This window comes from Acomys minous (genome assembly GCF_964271855.1).
Source record: "Acomys minous genome assembly, chromosome: 11".
Lineage (NCBI taxonomy): Eukaryota > Metazoa > Chordata > Mammalia > Rodentia > Muridae > Acomys > Acomys minous.
Genome location: NC_140492.1, coordinates 94,648,586 through 94,662,488, shown reverse-complemented (window position 1 = coordinate 94,662,488; position 13,903 = coordinate 94,648,586). Strand labels below are relative to the sequence as shown.

Here is a 13,903-nt window from a genome sequence, read left to right as displayed (position 1 = left end):
ACGTACACATGTTAGAAAGATTCTATTGAAGTAAGATTCAGTTGAATATTGAAATATGATATTTCCACAAGTTTTCAGTCACCCTTCCCCAGGCTCCCTCCCTCCCTGCCCTTCCATTTCCTGCCCTGTTTAAACTTTCTTGTTCCAGAATGTGAGAGCAATCTGGCTGCAAAAGACGTTGTCCCATTGATCACTACGGGTGACTCTGCAGATCTGCGTGCCTAGAAAATTCTCCTCTTCTTCACTCTGCTCCCTGTGCTGCCCTCATCAAGTTGCACACTTGGCCAAACAGGATGATGACTTTTCTCGATAGAGAAGGACCAGTAGCTGCGCTCCCCAGCTAGAACCTCCAAGCAAGCTCTCACGTTCTTGTAGTTTTTATATTAAAGGTTATGACTCATTTTTTTTATTTTAATGGAACCCTCTATGGACCTGAACTTTATTGGGTGCGAGATCCTTCGACAACTCATCACTTTCTTTATATGTTTAATAAGTGTGGCTTTTCATAAGTTCAATGTTAATAAATAGAGAGCTTAACTACAGCCATAGCAACACACTCATCGACTTGCTCACTTTTTTCTCCCTCTTTGTATTGAATTAAGCAATTATACTTTTTCACATATGCAGAGATCTTCTGCTGAGAATAATATTGCAACTTACTTTGCCAATGAAATTTCTGTTGCAGCAATATGGCAGGAAGTAATTTTAGTATTTTCCATAGGAACTGAGTTCATTTCCCTAAGTTTTTCACTCTATATTTTGAATACACACATGTAAGAAATCTACTGAAACAGAATGCTAAAGATGAGGCTGGGAGATACTTTTACACTGTGTTTATAATATTGTCTCCATTTAACCTTTCATTGAGGAGTTGCTATAGTGCTAGGAAATGATGAAGTAAAGGCAGGTCATTAAAAGAAGTTTTCCTTTTCTTTTTCTTTTTTTTTTTTTTTACCTTTTTCCCTATTGTTTTAACATTTAAATATGAAACAATGGTTTCCTAAGAGAGGAATGGTGGTGTCACAACGACTTAACTGATATTTTGCGGTCCCCAACAGAGATTATGGTCTTCCCACAGCCTCAGCAAATGATGTTGGAGCTTCCAGACATGGACAAATGTAGTCATATGCAAATGATAACTCAAACAGTGCCAGCTGTGCCTCGGATAGGCTTAGAAAGTTATCATCTGAACCCCAAAGGAAAGACATGTTGATCAGTATGTGACCAGTAGAAACGTATCCAGTCCAATTCTGGAATACAATCGGAAATGTAAAATGAATTGTATTGATGTTACTCCATTGTGCACAGGGCAGCAATTGTTAATCAGTCTGCACCCACTCCTTGTACCACCTCTCAACAGAACATTCCAGAAACTCCTTCCATTCAAGTAGAGTCAGCCTGGGAGATATCATTATTCTGCAGCCTTTGCCCTCAATGGTTGCTCAACATCTATAGTAGGTTATAGTTTTAAAAAAAATCCAAGAGGATTTGTTAAGCCCTATGGGGCTTCCTAACTGTTTAGTGATGAATGCCTTGACACCGAGTCTTTGAGGGCACCAGACCACTAAGAACACTCTGAGAAACTCCAAGAAGTGGGTTCTATGGATTGTTCTTCACTTAGGGAATTTCCCACACTCTAGTTTTAATTACAACTGGTTCATTATTGTGGTACAACATTCAGATCTTATTCCATGAGTGATAGACACTTGGCAAAGATAGATGAAGAATGCATTTAGGCTGTTTTGAGAAGAACTGATGCTTGACACAGATACATGAAGAATGCACTTGGGCTGTTTTGAGAAGAGTGACTTCTGGAAACTCTGCATGGCAGTTCTCTGACTTGGTGTGCCTTGTCACAGGGAGGACACTCAGAAGTACCTCATGCCAAGACTTAGGAACACTCTTCTAGAAAAAAAAATACACCATTATGTTCTCTGACAAAGATTGTATAGATTTTTATCTGTAATTGATGCATATTGTTTGTATAGACTTATGAAGTACAGTATTTATAAATTTATACATGCATTAATGATGAAGTCAGGCTATTCAGCCTTTCTAGTTCCTCAAACATATCGTTTCTTCTTATTAAGAACTTTAAATTCTCTTCTAGTCATTTTGAAATGCAGAGTAAGGTTTAACACACTGATTGCTCAGATCCAGCAGGAGAGTGTTTAGAAGAATGAATTTTTTAAATTGTCACTTTCCCACTACATATAAAACAAACCAATGTTGAAAACTCCAAGAAAGAAGAATATAGTATTTATACATATCTATTTTAAATTGAAATTGTATTTGCCCCAAAGACCAATTCTTACAGCCATGTCCTCCTATGGAGGCCATTTTTTTGCCCATTGACTAAAGTTTTTTGAGGTCTAGAAGTTTCTTTCTCACTAAACTAAATTATTCAAACTCTAAAACTATAAAAACACAAACTTGGACATTATTTTTAAAACAGATTTGATTTCAAAAAAAACTTTTTTTTTTCCATGAGAAACAAAGATAAATTTTTTGCTTGGAATGAGGCCTGGAAACTTGAATGAGAACTAAGGAAATATCCAGATTCATCAGTCTCCAGTCCTCTTTGCAGTGTCAGGCTTTTGGTTGTTTCTTTGTTTCCCTCTGTTGTTGAATATTTCTGCCCGATACTCTTCTCACTGCCTGTCATCTCCATCCATGCTACATTAAAATGAAATGTTGTTTTAGGAATTTGTTGAAACAGAATTACATCATCTTTAGCCAAGTGACAGCAGTGGGCCTTGGTATCATTGGTTCTGACATGGTTCATATTAGCTTTAGGTCAGGGCTTTTGCACCTGACAATTCGAGGTGGCAGGTGTATACTTAGGGTGTTGTCACTAGTCTGTGATGCTGATGCTCTTTACCAAGACTGGCTTGCCTGCAGGAAGAATGGGACTTTCGGAGCTGTGTTTTGTGACATCAATTGTCTGCTCCCATTCTCTGTGGAAAAGCATCTGCAGTGTTGGTCCAGGACTTCATCTTTCCCACCACACAGTGAGAAAGAACTGCCTGCTACCTTATCTTTTTGGGGAACCCTGAATTTTCTAGCTGGACAATGTTGTCCTCACCTGTATAGAGATAGAACTGTTTCCTCTTAATAAAAAGTATCCTGGAAAAGATGCACTTTCTAGAGAAACAAGGAAACATACAAGAGGGAATAGAATGAGAAACTCCCCATGCAATTAAAGAGCAGAGGCAGCAGGCTGTCGGGCCAGTGCCAGGGAGTAGGAGATTCCCACCAGGGTCTCGCTGCTGGCTTTGTGTTTTGTTTCTTCTCACCAAAAACAAGGGAGAAATGGGGAACCTTTGGGGTAATGGTTCCATGAAAGACTCCAAAGCCATGATTCAGTAGATTCCAAAAGAAGAGCTGCCCACTTCCTGAAAAAAAAATGAGTCATGGTTTTATCAACCCCCTCTTAAAAGACATTAAGTCCAGCCACCTGGTTAAATGACTATTGATCTCCCATCTTGCCATCTATAATTACTGCTCCATTTATGGGAAGTCAGGGATGCATCCAGCTACAGACCCAGTTCAACATGAGGTGAAGGAACACAAAACTGTTACATCTCGTTTATCTTTTTTTTTTTTTTTTTGAGTAAGCAATGAGAGAACAAAGCGCGCACACACATTCCTCCTGTCTTGGATCAACAAAGGAGCTGTGGCCAAATGTCAGATTAAATATTCCACAGCTGAAGTGTTTGCACAACCTTTCAGTGGCTACCATTTAAAGAAAGAAAAAACAGTGATGGGCCTTAAAAAAAAATTAGCCTCCCCTTGACATGCTCACAGTGTTCTGCCAGCAATCGCTCCGACTTGGAAGGCCGGGCCATGCATATCTTGTCGGTGGACCATGGGTGCCAGCTGGCAAGCATAGACTTGGGTATCCATTCCTTACAGGGACCTGAAGGGCCCACTCTGCGCCTCACAGGCCACAGCTGTACCAATGCCTCGTCTCACCCATGACTGTGTTGGCTGAGGAGCTGGTCATTTACAGAAGGAATTTCCTCGTTCTTGAAGTAGGCTGTCACATTTCAACAATGAGTTCGCACTCTTCACGCCACTTGTGTTGTGAGTTTGCCTTGGCTCTGGGGGACTGCTGTGGAAACCGGAGATAGATCTTTCACTGAAACAAAATAATAAGGCTGAACAAATCAGCCTATTGCCATTGGCTCTGGCAAGAACCATCCTCTTTTCAGCTTTATATTTCTACAGCATTTCTTAAGAGGTGATGCTTCTTCTGGCCAGGTTATGGGAAGGGCAGGAGAGAAGAGAAACAAGAGGAAATGCTTGGGGAAATCAGGGGTTTTCATGCATTTTGCAAATTACCTTTCCTTACAATCTGAGATAGTAGCTGTTTCTCCCTCATTTCTCTTAAAAGAGAAGTTGCTAAGTGTCATCCATCCGGCCATTTGAATGGGTCGCAGTGTAGCTGTGAACTCTGATACTGGCCACTTGCTCTCTATGATCTTGGGCAAGTTATGTCACCTATCTGCTCTAGGTTAGCTCCTCTGAGAAAGGAGAATAGCAAGATAATCGTTCGCTGATATTTACCTACAATCGTGAACGTGTAAAGAGAACACAGTAGCCAAGGATGAGTGTGTTAAGCGATCAGCGGCCATGCAGACTGAAACCCAGTGTGGCTCCTTTCTCAGTGGGTACTGATGACACTTCGCTGTTCTGGAAGTCATTATCTTTAAGGTTGAAGGCAACCAGAGACTCAACAGAGAGGCGGTTGCTTCTTCTTCTTCTTCTTCTTCTTCTTCTTCTTCTTCTTCTTCTTCTTCTTCTTCTTCTTTAATGTATCTTTCCAAGACTAGAGAGATGGCTCAGTTGTTTAGTCATTACTCCTCTTGCAGACAGGGTTCAGCTCTCAGCACCTACACAGGGACTTGAACTACTAGAAAACATAGCTCTATGGGATCTCATGCTCTCTTTGGCTCATGGTGCATATAAATTCCCACATACACATACATGCATAAATATATAAATAAACATATAAAAGTGCTTTCCCCATGGAGGTGAGCTGCCCCAGAAGCTTTGGTGCAGATCACAGCTACAGCAAAGGAAGCTACCTCTGATGTTCAAGCAGAAGGCGTCTCCATGGGCAACGGCGAGACTTTGGGGCTCTGTCCTCTCATTTCCTGGGCGAGCGCTGTGGATTTAGAAGGGAAAGCACCAAGTTGTCAGGACATGTATTTTCTCATGAAGTTGAGGTCTGGCCTATTCATTGCAGCAAACATGGGGCTTAACTGGTTATGACAGTGGGCATCAGTCACCCAAGGGCCCGTCAGTATGATGTTTCAAGAGCCCACATGCGTGCTTCCTCCACACAGGCTCTGTGGTAGTCCTTGGATTCCGAGATGAGCCAAAACCAACCTTTTCTTGCCAAATGAGTCTATAGGGTTTAGAGCACTTTCCTTCCTTGTGCTTAAATTCTGTACCCAATAGCATTCAGAATAAAGTTTTTTTTTCCATACACCCACCCTTATTAGTTGGCACATAATCAGAAATTTCTGAAGCTTTGTCATGAGGCTTCAGTTATTTCCGTTAACAGTTCCCCATAAGGAGACAAAACCGAAAAGGGAGAGGGAGACTTACAACACAGCCGCTGCATTAGTCACTTGAAGTCATCCTTTACCCAGTCCTGCTTGGGGGCCAGGGCCTGGAGCTGTTCCCATAGCTCCCTCTGACCCCAGGGACTCACCAGGGCAAGAGCTGCATAACAGCCCCAGCTTTGCCACAAACAAGCTAAGCGGTCTTAGCTAAAACCATCCTCTTGTCTCCTCCATGTTTATCTGGAAAACGGAGAAAAGGAAGGACACTCAAGCTGCAGGTGCATCAGTCAACAAAGCACGGAGAGAATGATGCCCACAGAAGCCGCCTTTGTGCACTAAAACATATTTGTGTTGCTTCTCATATTTCTGCTTGCTTCTATTTTAGATTTTTTTTTTAAAAATTGGTATAGTTTTAGAGTTTAAACATCCTCCTGTATAGCCTCTGTTTGTACCTATTTCAATAAGAGATGGTAGAAAAGGATAGCACCAGAGAACATTTTTCTCATTTCCACATCTGTGAGGGGCCTTATATAAACTGAGTTGAATAAAAAGGTCTTTCTGAGAACTTTTTCAGTGTTCCCAAGGCTGGGGACGTGGTAGGCTCTTAGTTAGAACTACTCTCTGTTTGACTTCAAAGTGCAAGTTCTTAGCTACAGTCCATCCATCAAGTGTGAAGATTCTGAGCTTACTACTCATTCGGAGTGTGCGACGGAGACAACAAACAATAGCTACTGGTATATGGGTCCCTTAGTTACTTTACCTATGGCTAGGACAAAATACCTTGACAATAGCAGCTTCAATGAGAAACAGTTTGCTTGGCTTGTAGCTGCAGGGAGCACTCCATCACAGCTTGGGATCCATGGCAATAAGAGTTTGAGCTCTCCGGTCACAGTGCAGCTGCAGCAAGAAGCAGAAGGAGACGAATGCTTGCGTTCAGGTTGCTTCCTCCTTTTTCACTCAGCCCAGAACCCTGACCCACAGAGATGATGCCAGCCATGCTTAGGGTGCATCTTCCTACACTATTTAACCTCTCACAAGCTTGCCAATATAATCTAGATAATCATCTCAGACATGGCCAGAGTGTGTCTTATGGGATGGTTCTAGACCCTGTCATATTGAGAATCAATATTAACTACAGCAAAAGGTGTATGAAATAGTTATAAATCAATCATTTACTTATAATAAGTTATGAAGCAATTTATTTTAAATTAATATTGGTATACACTTAATTTATCACTTAACTAAAAATGGAAACAAATTTTTATACTATGATATGGGTATGCCTTTTTATTTTGCATAAATGATTGATTATTGGCTCCACATTTGATACTGAAGGATGTAAAGCATCTTCAATGGTTTTTGAAGTTGGTGACTATTTTGACTTTTTAAACAGTCAATGCTAAGAATGCTGCTTCATGTACAAAATGGCAGAAATGTGTTTAAAACTATTTCAGAAATCGTTGGAAATGCTGCCCCATCCTAACTCCAGCTTTCTCTAACATTTTAAAATGAAATTAAACTCAGAAACAATTTTTAAAGGTTTCATTTTTACTTATGTGTATATGTACATGTCTGGAAATAGGCCTTTGTTCAAGACTACAGTGCCCTTATAGGCAAGAACAGGGATTCAAATTCCTCTGAACTGGAGTTACAGGCAGCTGTGAGCCACCTGGCATAGATGCTAAGAACTGAACTCTGGTATTTCTGCAAGAGCAGTATACATTTTTAATCCCTGAGCCATCTCTCCTGGCCCTGGAGACAGTGAAATTCTAAACCAAAGAGTATATTATAAAGATAAACTAATGTGATACTTATATGTAGGTGAGCAACATTATGTAGGTAGAAACAACATTACAGGTCTTTGTTTCCGTAAACAACTATGCTTTTGTAGCTGCAGCACACTTTGTATGTGTAGGGAAAATGCTGTAGTTGATTCTCTACCATCATTTTCAGTCTGCCTCAGCATGTCAGGCAGTGCATGTTCATGTTACATGGGTGACAGCATGTGTCACAGTACCAAGTGCACTTGTCCTTTTGTCTGAACCAAGGATTCAGTGAATCCACTCAACATTGTTGAGTGTTGTCAAAACATCCTAGTTGTGTCTTACAATGTGTTTTACAATTAAATTACATCTTACTGTTGTGTGTTCAGAAGCCTTGTACTGTTGCAAATTTTTGACACCGTCCTTACAGTCAGTTATCCCATATGGGATTGGGACCCACAGTTAAGAGGTTGTCGGTTCAACATTTATTCCTCTCAGTTTAAGAGGATGAGAAACCAAAGATGAGGATATTGCTCAGTTTATTCCTGGTGAGGTCTACTTCCTGACTTTCAAGCAAGGGGGCCTTCTCACCATGTGATCTCTCACGTACTGGAGAGAGAGAGAGAGAGAGAGAGAGAGAGAGAGAGAGAGAGAGAGAGAGAGAGAGAGAGAGAGAGAGAGATATGCACTCTCTCTCCCTCTTTGTATTAAAGATCTAACTCCAGGATACGTGCTCCATCACCACGACTTTGTCTGACTTCATTGGTCTCCTCATAGTACCACTGCCACTGGGCATTAGGGCTTTGCCACCTGAATCTGGGGGACACAAAAATTCCATTTGTCATTCTTCCTCACAGACACAAAAGGAAGGTTCAGACAAAAAAAAAAAGATGATTTTTTCGAGGTCAGTAAACTCCCGAGTAAGATCTCCAGCTCAGTGAGTCACTTATTTCTGTTAGGGCTCGCTGCTTGCTTTGTGGTGGAGTCCAGTAGTAACTGCTGACCTAGGACTGAATGGTCCAGCACCCAGAAGCATCTCCCCCTTCTGAGGCATGGGACTCTTGCATGCAAAAAGCCCTTTATATCACCAGCATGACCGTGGATTTCAACTTATATTTTTTGTTATAGTTTGGGGGTGCAACGATAAATAACTCAGTTGGTAAAATGCTTGCCACACAAAACACGAGGAGCTGAGCTTAAATATCCGGTACCCATGCAAAGCCAGCCATAGTGGCATCTGCCTAAAATCTCAGCACCGGGAGTGTCAAAGACAGAAAGATCCCTGTTGCTTGTAAATTCGTGAATCCAGCTGAATCTCTTGAACTCCAGTTCACTTATAGACCCTGTCTTGAAAGAGAAGAAGACACCTGACATCAACCTCTGGCCTGCGTACCTACTCACATGCATACCTTCCCAGGAACATACACACATCCGAACACACGCTTAAAGGAAAAGTTATTTTTTTTTTTAAATTCAGCACGGTTTCACGGTTTATTTTGTAGTAGGAATCTGTCTTCAAACTGTTATCCTCTTTTCTGTAAGCTGAAGAAATGGGAACCTTCTGAGGTGAAATAACCTAAATAGACCAGAGTGCTCCTAAAATAGAGGAAGTGGGATATAATCTCTGTCCACCTTGTCCCTTTGTTTACTCACAACACAGTCTGGATATCCACATGGCCACAGAGAACTGCCCTGTGCTCTCTTTACTGCAGTAATCATATGGTGCGATTGCACCCTCTTTTCCCATGTGACTCCAGAATGTCCACCTCTGCCGATCTACAGCACCCACTAGCCATTCTTCTCTTCTAGGATAAAGATGCTCAGTAGCTATTTCTGTCGGTTTTGGTTCCTTTGGAGGCCTTCTGGGAACAGGACTTCTAAAAGGCAAAATGTCTGGAAGGCTGTGCTGCAAAACCAGTTTTGCTGGCTATAAGCAGGACCACAACAGAAAGCTCATGCATCTTCTTAGGAAATCGAAGATGTTTATGCCCGAGATGAAACTACAATGTGCTTATGTGTTTGAAGCAAAAAAAAAAAAATGACACAATGACTCCTAGAGACAAACAGAACAGAATCAGAGTAATCAAGGGAAAATAAACTTCACCGCGATTCATGCCAAATTCCAAAACAACCTTCCTACAAAGGCCATTGGATACCGAATCCATGTGATGCTCTATCCCTCACAGATTTAAGCTAAAGTAAAGTAAATAAATAAAAGTGGATTTGTTTTCTTGTTGAAAAATGGTACACATATATACATATGTATGCACAGAAGCATATTTTTAAAATACCCTTAAGATGATTTTTTTTCCTGGATCAGATGACATCTTTAGTCCCTAAAGATCTCTGTGACTTATCGGTAAACCTCAGAATCCTAGCATCCTAAAATGAAGTAAACTCAGATTCAAGATGCAGTGATATTTGTCCACCTCTAAATCTCTACATCTATTTTAAACATAAGTAATTAATTGAACATAAACAAAAAAAAATTTCCTCTCAAAACAACGAGTCATCACAATGATCCACTTGTAATAAGTCCTTCATCTTCCTGAGTGGGGATCAAGACAGAGTAGGAAGGAGCTCTCAACCCAGAAACTATTTTTTTTCTATGTTGCAAGAGGAAGGAGAAAGAGGAGGGGGAGGAGAGGGAGGAGGGAGAGGAGGAGGAGGAAGGGTGGGGAGAAAAATAGGGGAAGGAGAAAGAGAAGAAGGATAAAAAAGAAGAAAAGAAATATAAGACTAAAAATAAGAAGAAAGAGGAGAAAATAGAATAAGAAGGTGAGGAAGAAGAAAGAGATAGAGAAAGAAGAAAAGGGGAAGGGAAAAAAGGAGGAGGAGGAGGAAGCAGAGCAGGAGGAGGAAGAGGAGAACTGCATTGTTTTGGTTCCAGTTAAGCTAGTGTTTCTGTATGCATGGCATGGTGCCTTGGCCTTTTTTTTTTTTTTTTTTTTAATCACATTCTTTGTTCTGTCCGCCCTGGGGCCAAGAGCACAAGGAATGAGAACCAACAGCAACAAACCCAAAATGTTCTTCAGTTGATCACAATAAAAATATAATAACTATGTAACATCAGATTCACTCAGTAACCCTGGCACTCAGCACACACCAACGATGACTTCATACCTAGTGTGACATAAAGTGAAAACTTGCAGAGAAATCACCTCAGAAGGCCTGGCACTGCGATGCCAAGAATGTCATCACTCCTGGCACCCTTCCTTGGAAACAGGCTCATCTATGATCTTGATCTGGGGAGGAGGGAAGAAACGCTGGACCATCATAGCTAAAATGCCTGCTGTGGCTTTTACAACTACAATATGAAAAACTTGGACATACAGAAAGCTAAGCTCCACTTAAGCGCCAATGTTCTCTGAAGATCTGATTTTCTCTATATGTAATCCACTATTCTGCCAAGGCCAATCATATTTTCTTTCTTCACAGAAACTCAAACCATTTTATGTGGAATAAGATTCTTAATATGATTTCCCTATGAGCAAAACAAAATGATGTGCTTGAGGTTCAAAATCAACTCCAGCAAATCAGTGCTGGGACAAGAGTTCAATTGCATTATTCTTTGGCTTTGTATTCTGGACTCGAGCTGTAAGACACATCAACATAGACTGTTATCTGTCCATTCCACCTCGCACTGACCTCAGGAACTGGAGAAGTCACTAGAACACTGAGGCATATATAGGCATATCGTATTTCCAGCAAATTGATAATTGCTAGGAAATTCATGTTTTCAAACCCTTCTCCTTAACACTCGTCAGCTTTGATATGTGACAAGTCTAAATTCTTATAAATTGGATTTATTTAAATCATGTTCATTCATTACTAAACAAGGCAATCAGATCCAGTAAAGCCACAGAGTTCCTTATAGGGTATGTCTGGTTTGTGTTTAGTGGCCACAGCAGCCCACAAAGGCCTATCCTTAGCACTGACTTTAGCAGCAAGGGACCGTGTCGATGGGAGGCACTACCATCCTAAAACCACCTAATTTTTGTGCTCATCTATCTATAAGTTGTTCCAAAATGTGATTTTTAGCAACTAGGCAGGTTTAATAGAAACATTTTAAATTTTTAATTTTATTTTATTTGTGATGGACAACTGCAATTTTCTTATAGAGTGTGATATAATGTTGTGATATGTGTACACACTGTACCATGATTAAATAAGCCTAGTTAGCATATCCACCACCTCACATACTCATGAGGGGTTTTTGGTAGAAAAATACCTAAAATCTCATTTAGAAACTTTGAAATATACATTATTAACTAGTTTCTAAACTGTAGTAAATTACTATAGCTAATTCCTTCTAATAGAGCTTTATTTATTTATTTATTCAATTTTACTAACATCTTCCTTATTTTCATGCTCCTGCCACTAATAACCATCATTTACCTCTTTATTTCTGTGGCTGTGGCAGCTTTAAATACCACTGAGATGGAAGAGCAGCATTTGTCTCTGTGTGCCTGGCTTATCACACATCATAATGTCGCCCGGATTGATGTCAGGTTATTTCAAGTGGCAGAATTTCCTTCTATTTTTAAAAATTGAATAGTACCTCATTGTGTGTGTGTGTGTGTGTGTGTGTGTGTGTGTGTGTGTGTGTGTGTGTGTGAGTGTGAGTGTGTGTGTGTGTGTGTGTGTGTGTGTGTGTGTGTGTGTGTGTATGCCATGTTTTGTTTATTCAATCCATTCATCTGTCAATGGACACTGAGTGACGTCACATCATGGCAATTGTGAACAATGCTACAATGAGTAAAGGAGTGTCCATTGATAAACTGGCTTCATTTCCTTGGGGTGCACACCCAACAGGAGGATTGTTATGTCCTGGGGAGATTTACTTTGAGACACTGTCCAACTATCTACCACAGAGTGTCTTGAACTTGCTATGTAGCCCAGGCTGGCCTTACACTTGTCATCCTTCTCCCTCTGTCTCTGAAGTGCTGTAATTTCAGGCATGGATTCTAAATTTGGATCGCTAATTTTATTTATTTATTTATTTATTTGAGAAATCTCCATGCTATTTTCCACAATGACCACATTAATTTGCATTTGTCAAAATAAGATACAAGGGTCCCCTTCTGTCACTTCCCCACAAACATGTATCTTTCATCTTAAAGCCTTTACCAGATGCACCATTGAATGCTCAATGGTTCAGAACGTGCCTTGCTTCTTCAGAGGACTCCAGCTAAGTTCCTAGCACCCATGTTGGACAGCTCTATGAGTCTAGCTACAGGATATCCAACATCCTGTCCTGGCTTCCACAGCTCCCTGTACTCACGTGCACAGGTACTCACATACCCATAGATTAGTGCAGTTCTCAGAGCCCATCAGAGAAGTTTCTATGTGCAGCAGATGGTGCTTAACTCAGAAACTCACAACGGATTAAAATTCAGAAAATAAGTGTTAGTGGAGTGTTCAGACACACATAGAATATCCATACCACACCCCTTTCTCAAAGATTAGGGGATCCTTCGAAGAAAAATGGAATGAAAGCTTGTAAGAGACAAAAATCGGGGAGGACAAGATGGAACAGTATCTTCTGGGCATGACGTGGCCACTTCACTCATGAACTCACATCTGTGGCTGCCTGACCAATGCCTGCATGAGATCAAGCAAGTTAACATTTTGTCATGGAGGAGGAAGGGCTCGTGAGCTGCCATTTCTTTCTGAGGAGCTATTAAGAGCTGATGGCTTCTAGAAAGGGAAGAATCGGTCTGATCCATGTGAACCTCAGCGGGTCAGACAAGTTCCAGTGGATGGGCCCTGGCTCGTGAGCATATGGGCAGCACAAATTGGACTAAGTAGGTTATTTTTTAAAAAATTAAAGACGGCATGTGGTTGGGAGAGTGTGGAGAGGAAAGTGTACCAGGGAGGAAGGAGAAGAAGGAGTAGGGGTGAAAATGATTGAACACAACATTCTATGAATTTCTAAAAGACAAAATAACTGGACATAGTGGTACACTACCTTAATTTCAGCACTTGGGGGTTAGAGCAGACTAATTTCTGAGATTTCAAGACCAATCTGGCCTACATGGTAAGTTCTAGGCCAAACAGTCATTAGGAACATATTAAGATCCTATCTCAAGTAATATAATGACGATGATGATGATGATTATGATGATGATGATACATTTTATATCTCATTATTGCTAGAGAAAAATTAAGGATACCTTCAGATGCAAGCAACAAAATACTGAAACAAAATATTTTCAATGAAGGAGGTTTATTGTCTCATAGCAAGAAATCTCATCATTACAGAAAGAGATATGATTGTCTCTCACAGCCAGGAGATTGGGCTAGGCATGAGGGCACATGCCTATAGACCCAATTACTAGGAAAGCTGAGACAGGAGGATTGCTTGAGTCCAGGAGTTCTGGGCTGTAGTATGCTGTATTGATTTTAGTTCTGTGTCCACACTAAGTTTGGCATCAATATGGTGACTTCCTGGGAGCCAAGAGATTCAGTAAAAGAACATGTTTTTATTTTGTTTTTAAAAGTTGTCAAATAGTTGCAAGAATGTCAAAGAGGAAAGTTAGGAAGTAGCAAAACAAGAAGTGTGTT

General features: G+C 40.7%; 1 long non-coding RNA gene across 1 annotated transcript; it reads right to left on the bottom strand.

Annotated features, from left to right (window-relative positions):
* Positions 1 to 1,954: 1,954 nt before the first annotated feature.
* LOC311608792 lies at positions 1,955 to 4,710 on the bottom strand. The gene is made up of 3 exons (XR_014783166.1): positions 4,570 to 4,710; positions 3,976 to 4,114; positions 1,955 to 3,395 (listed from the first exon to the last, which is right to left on the bottom strand). It is a non-coding gene; the product is annotated as an uncharacterized lncRNA (long non-coding RNA).
* Positions 4,711 to 13,903: the final 9,193 nt, after the last annotated feature.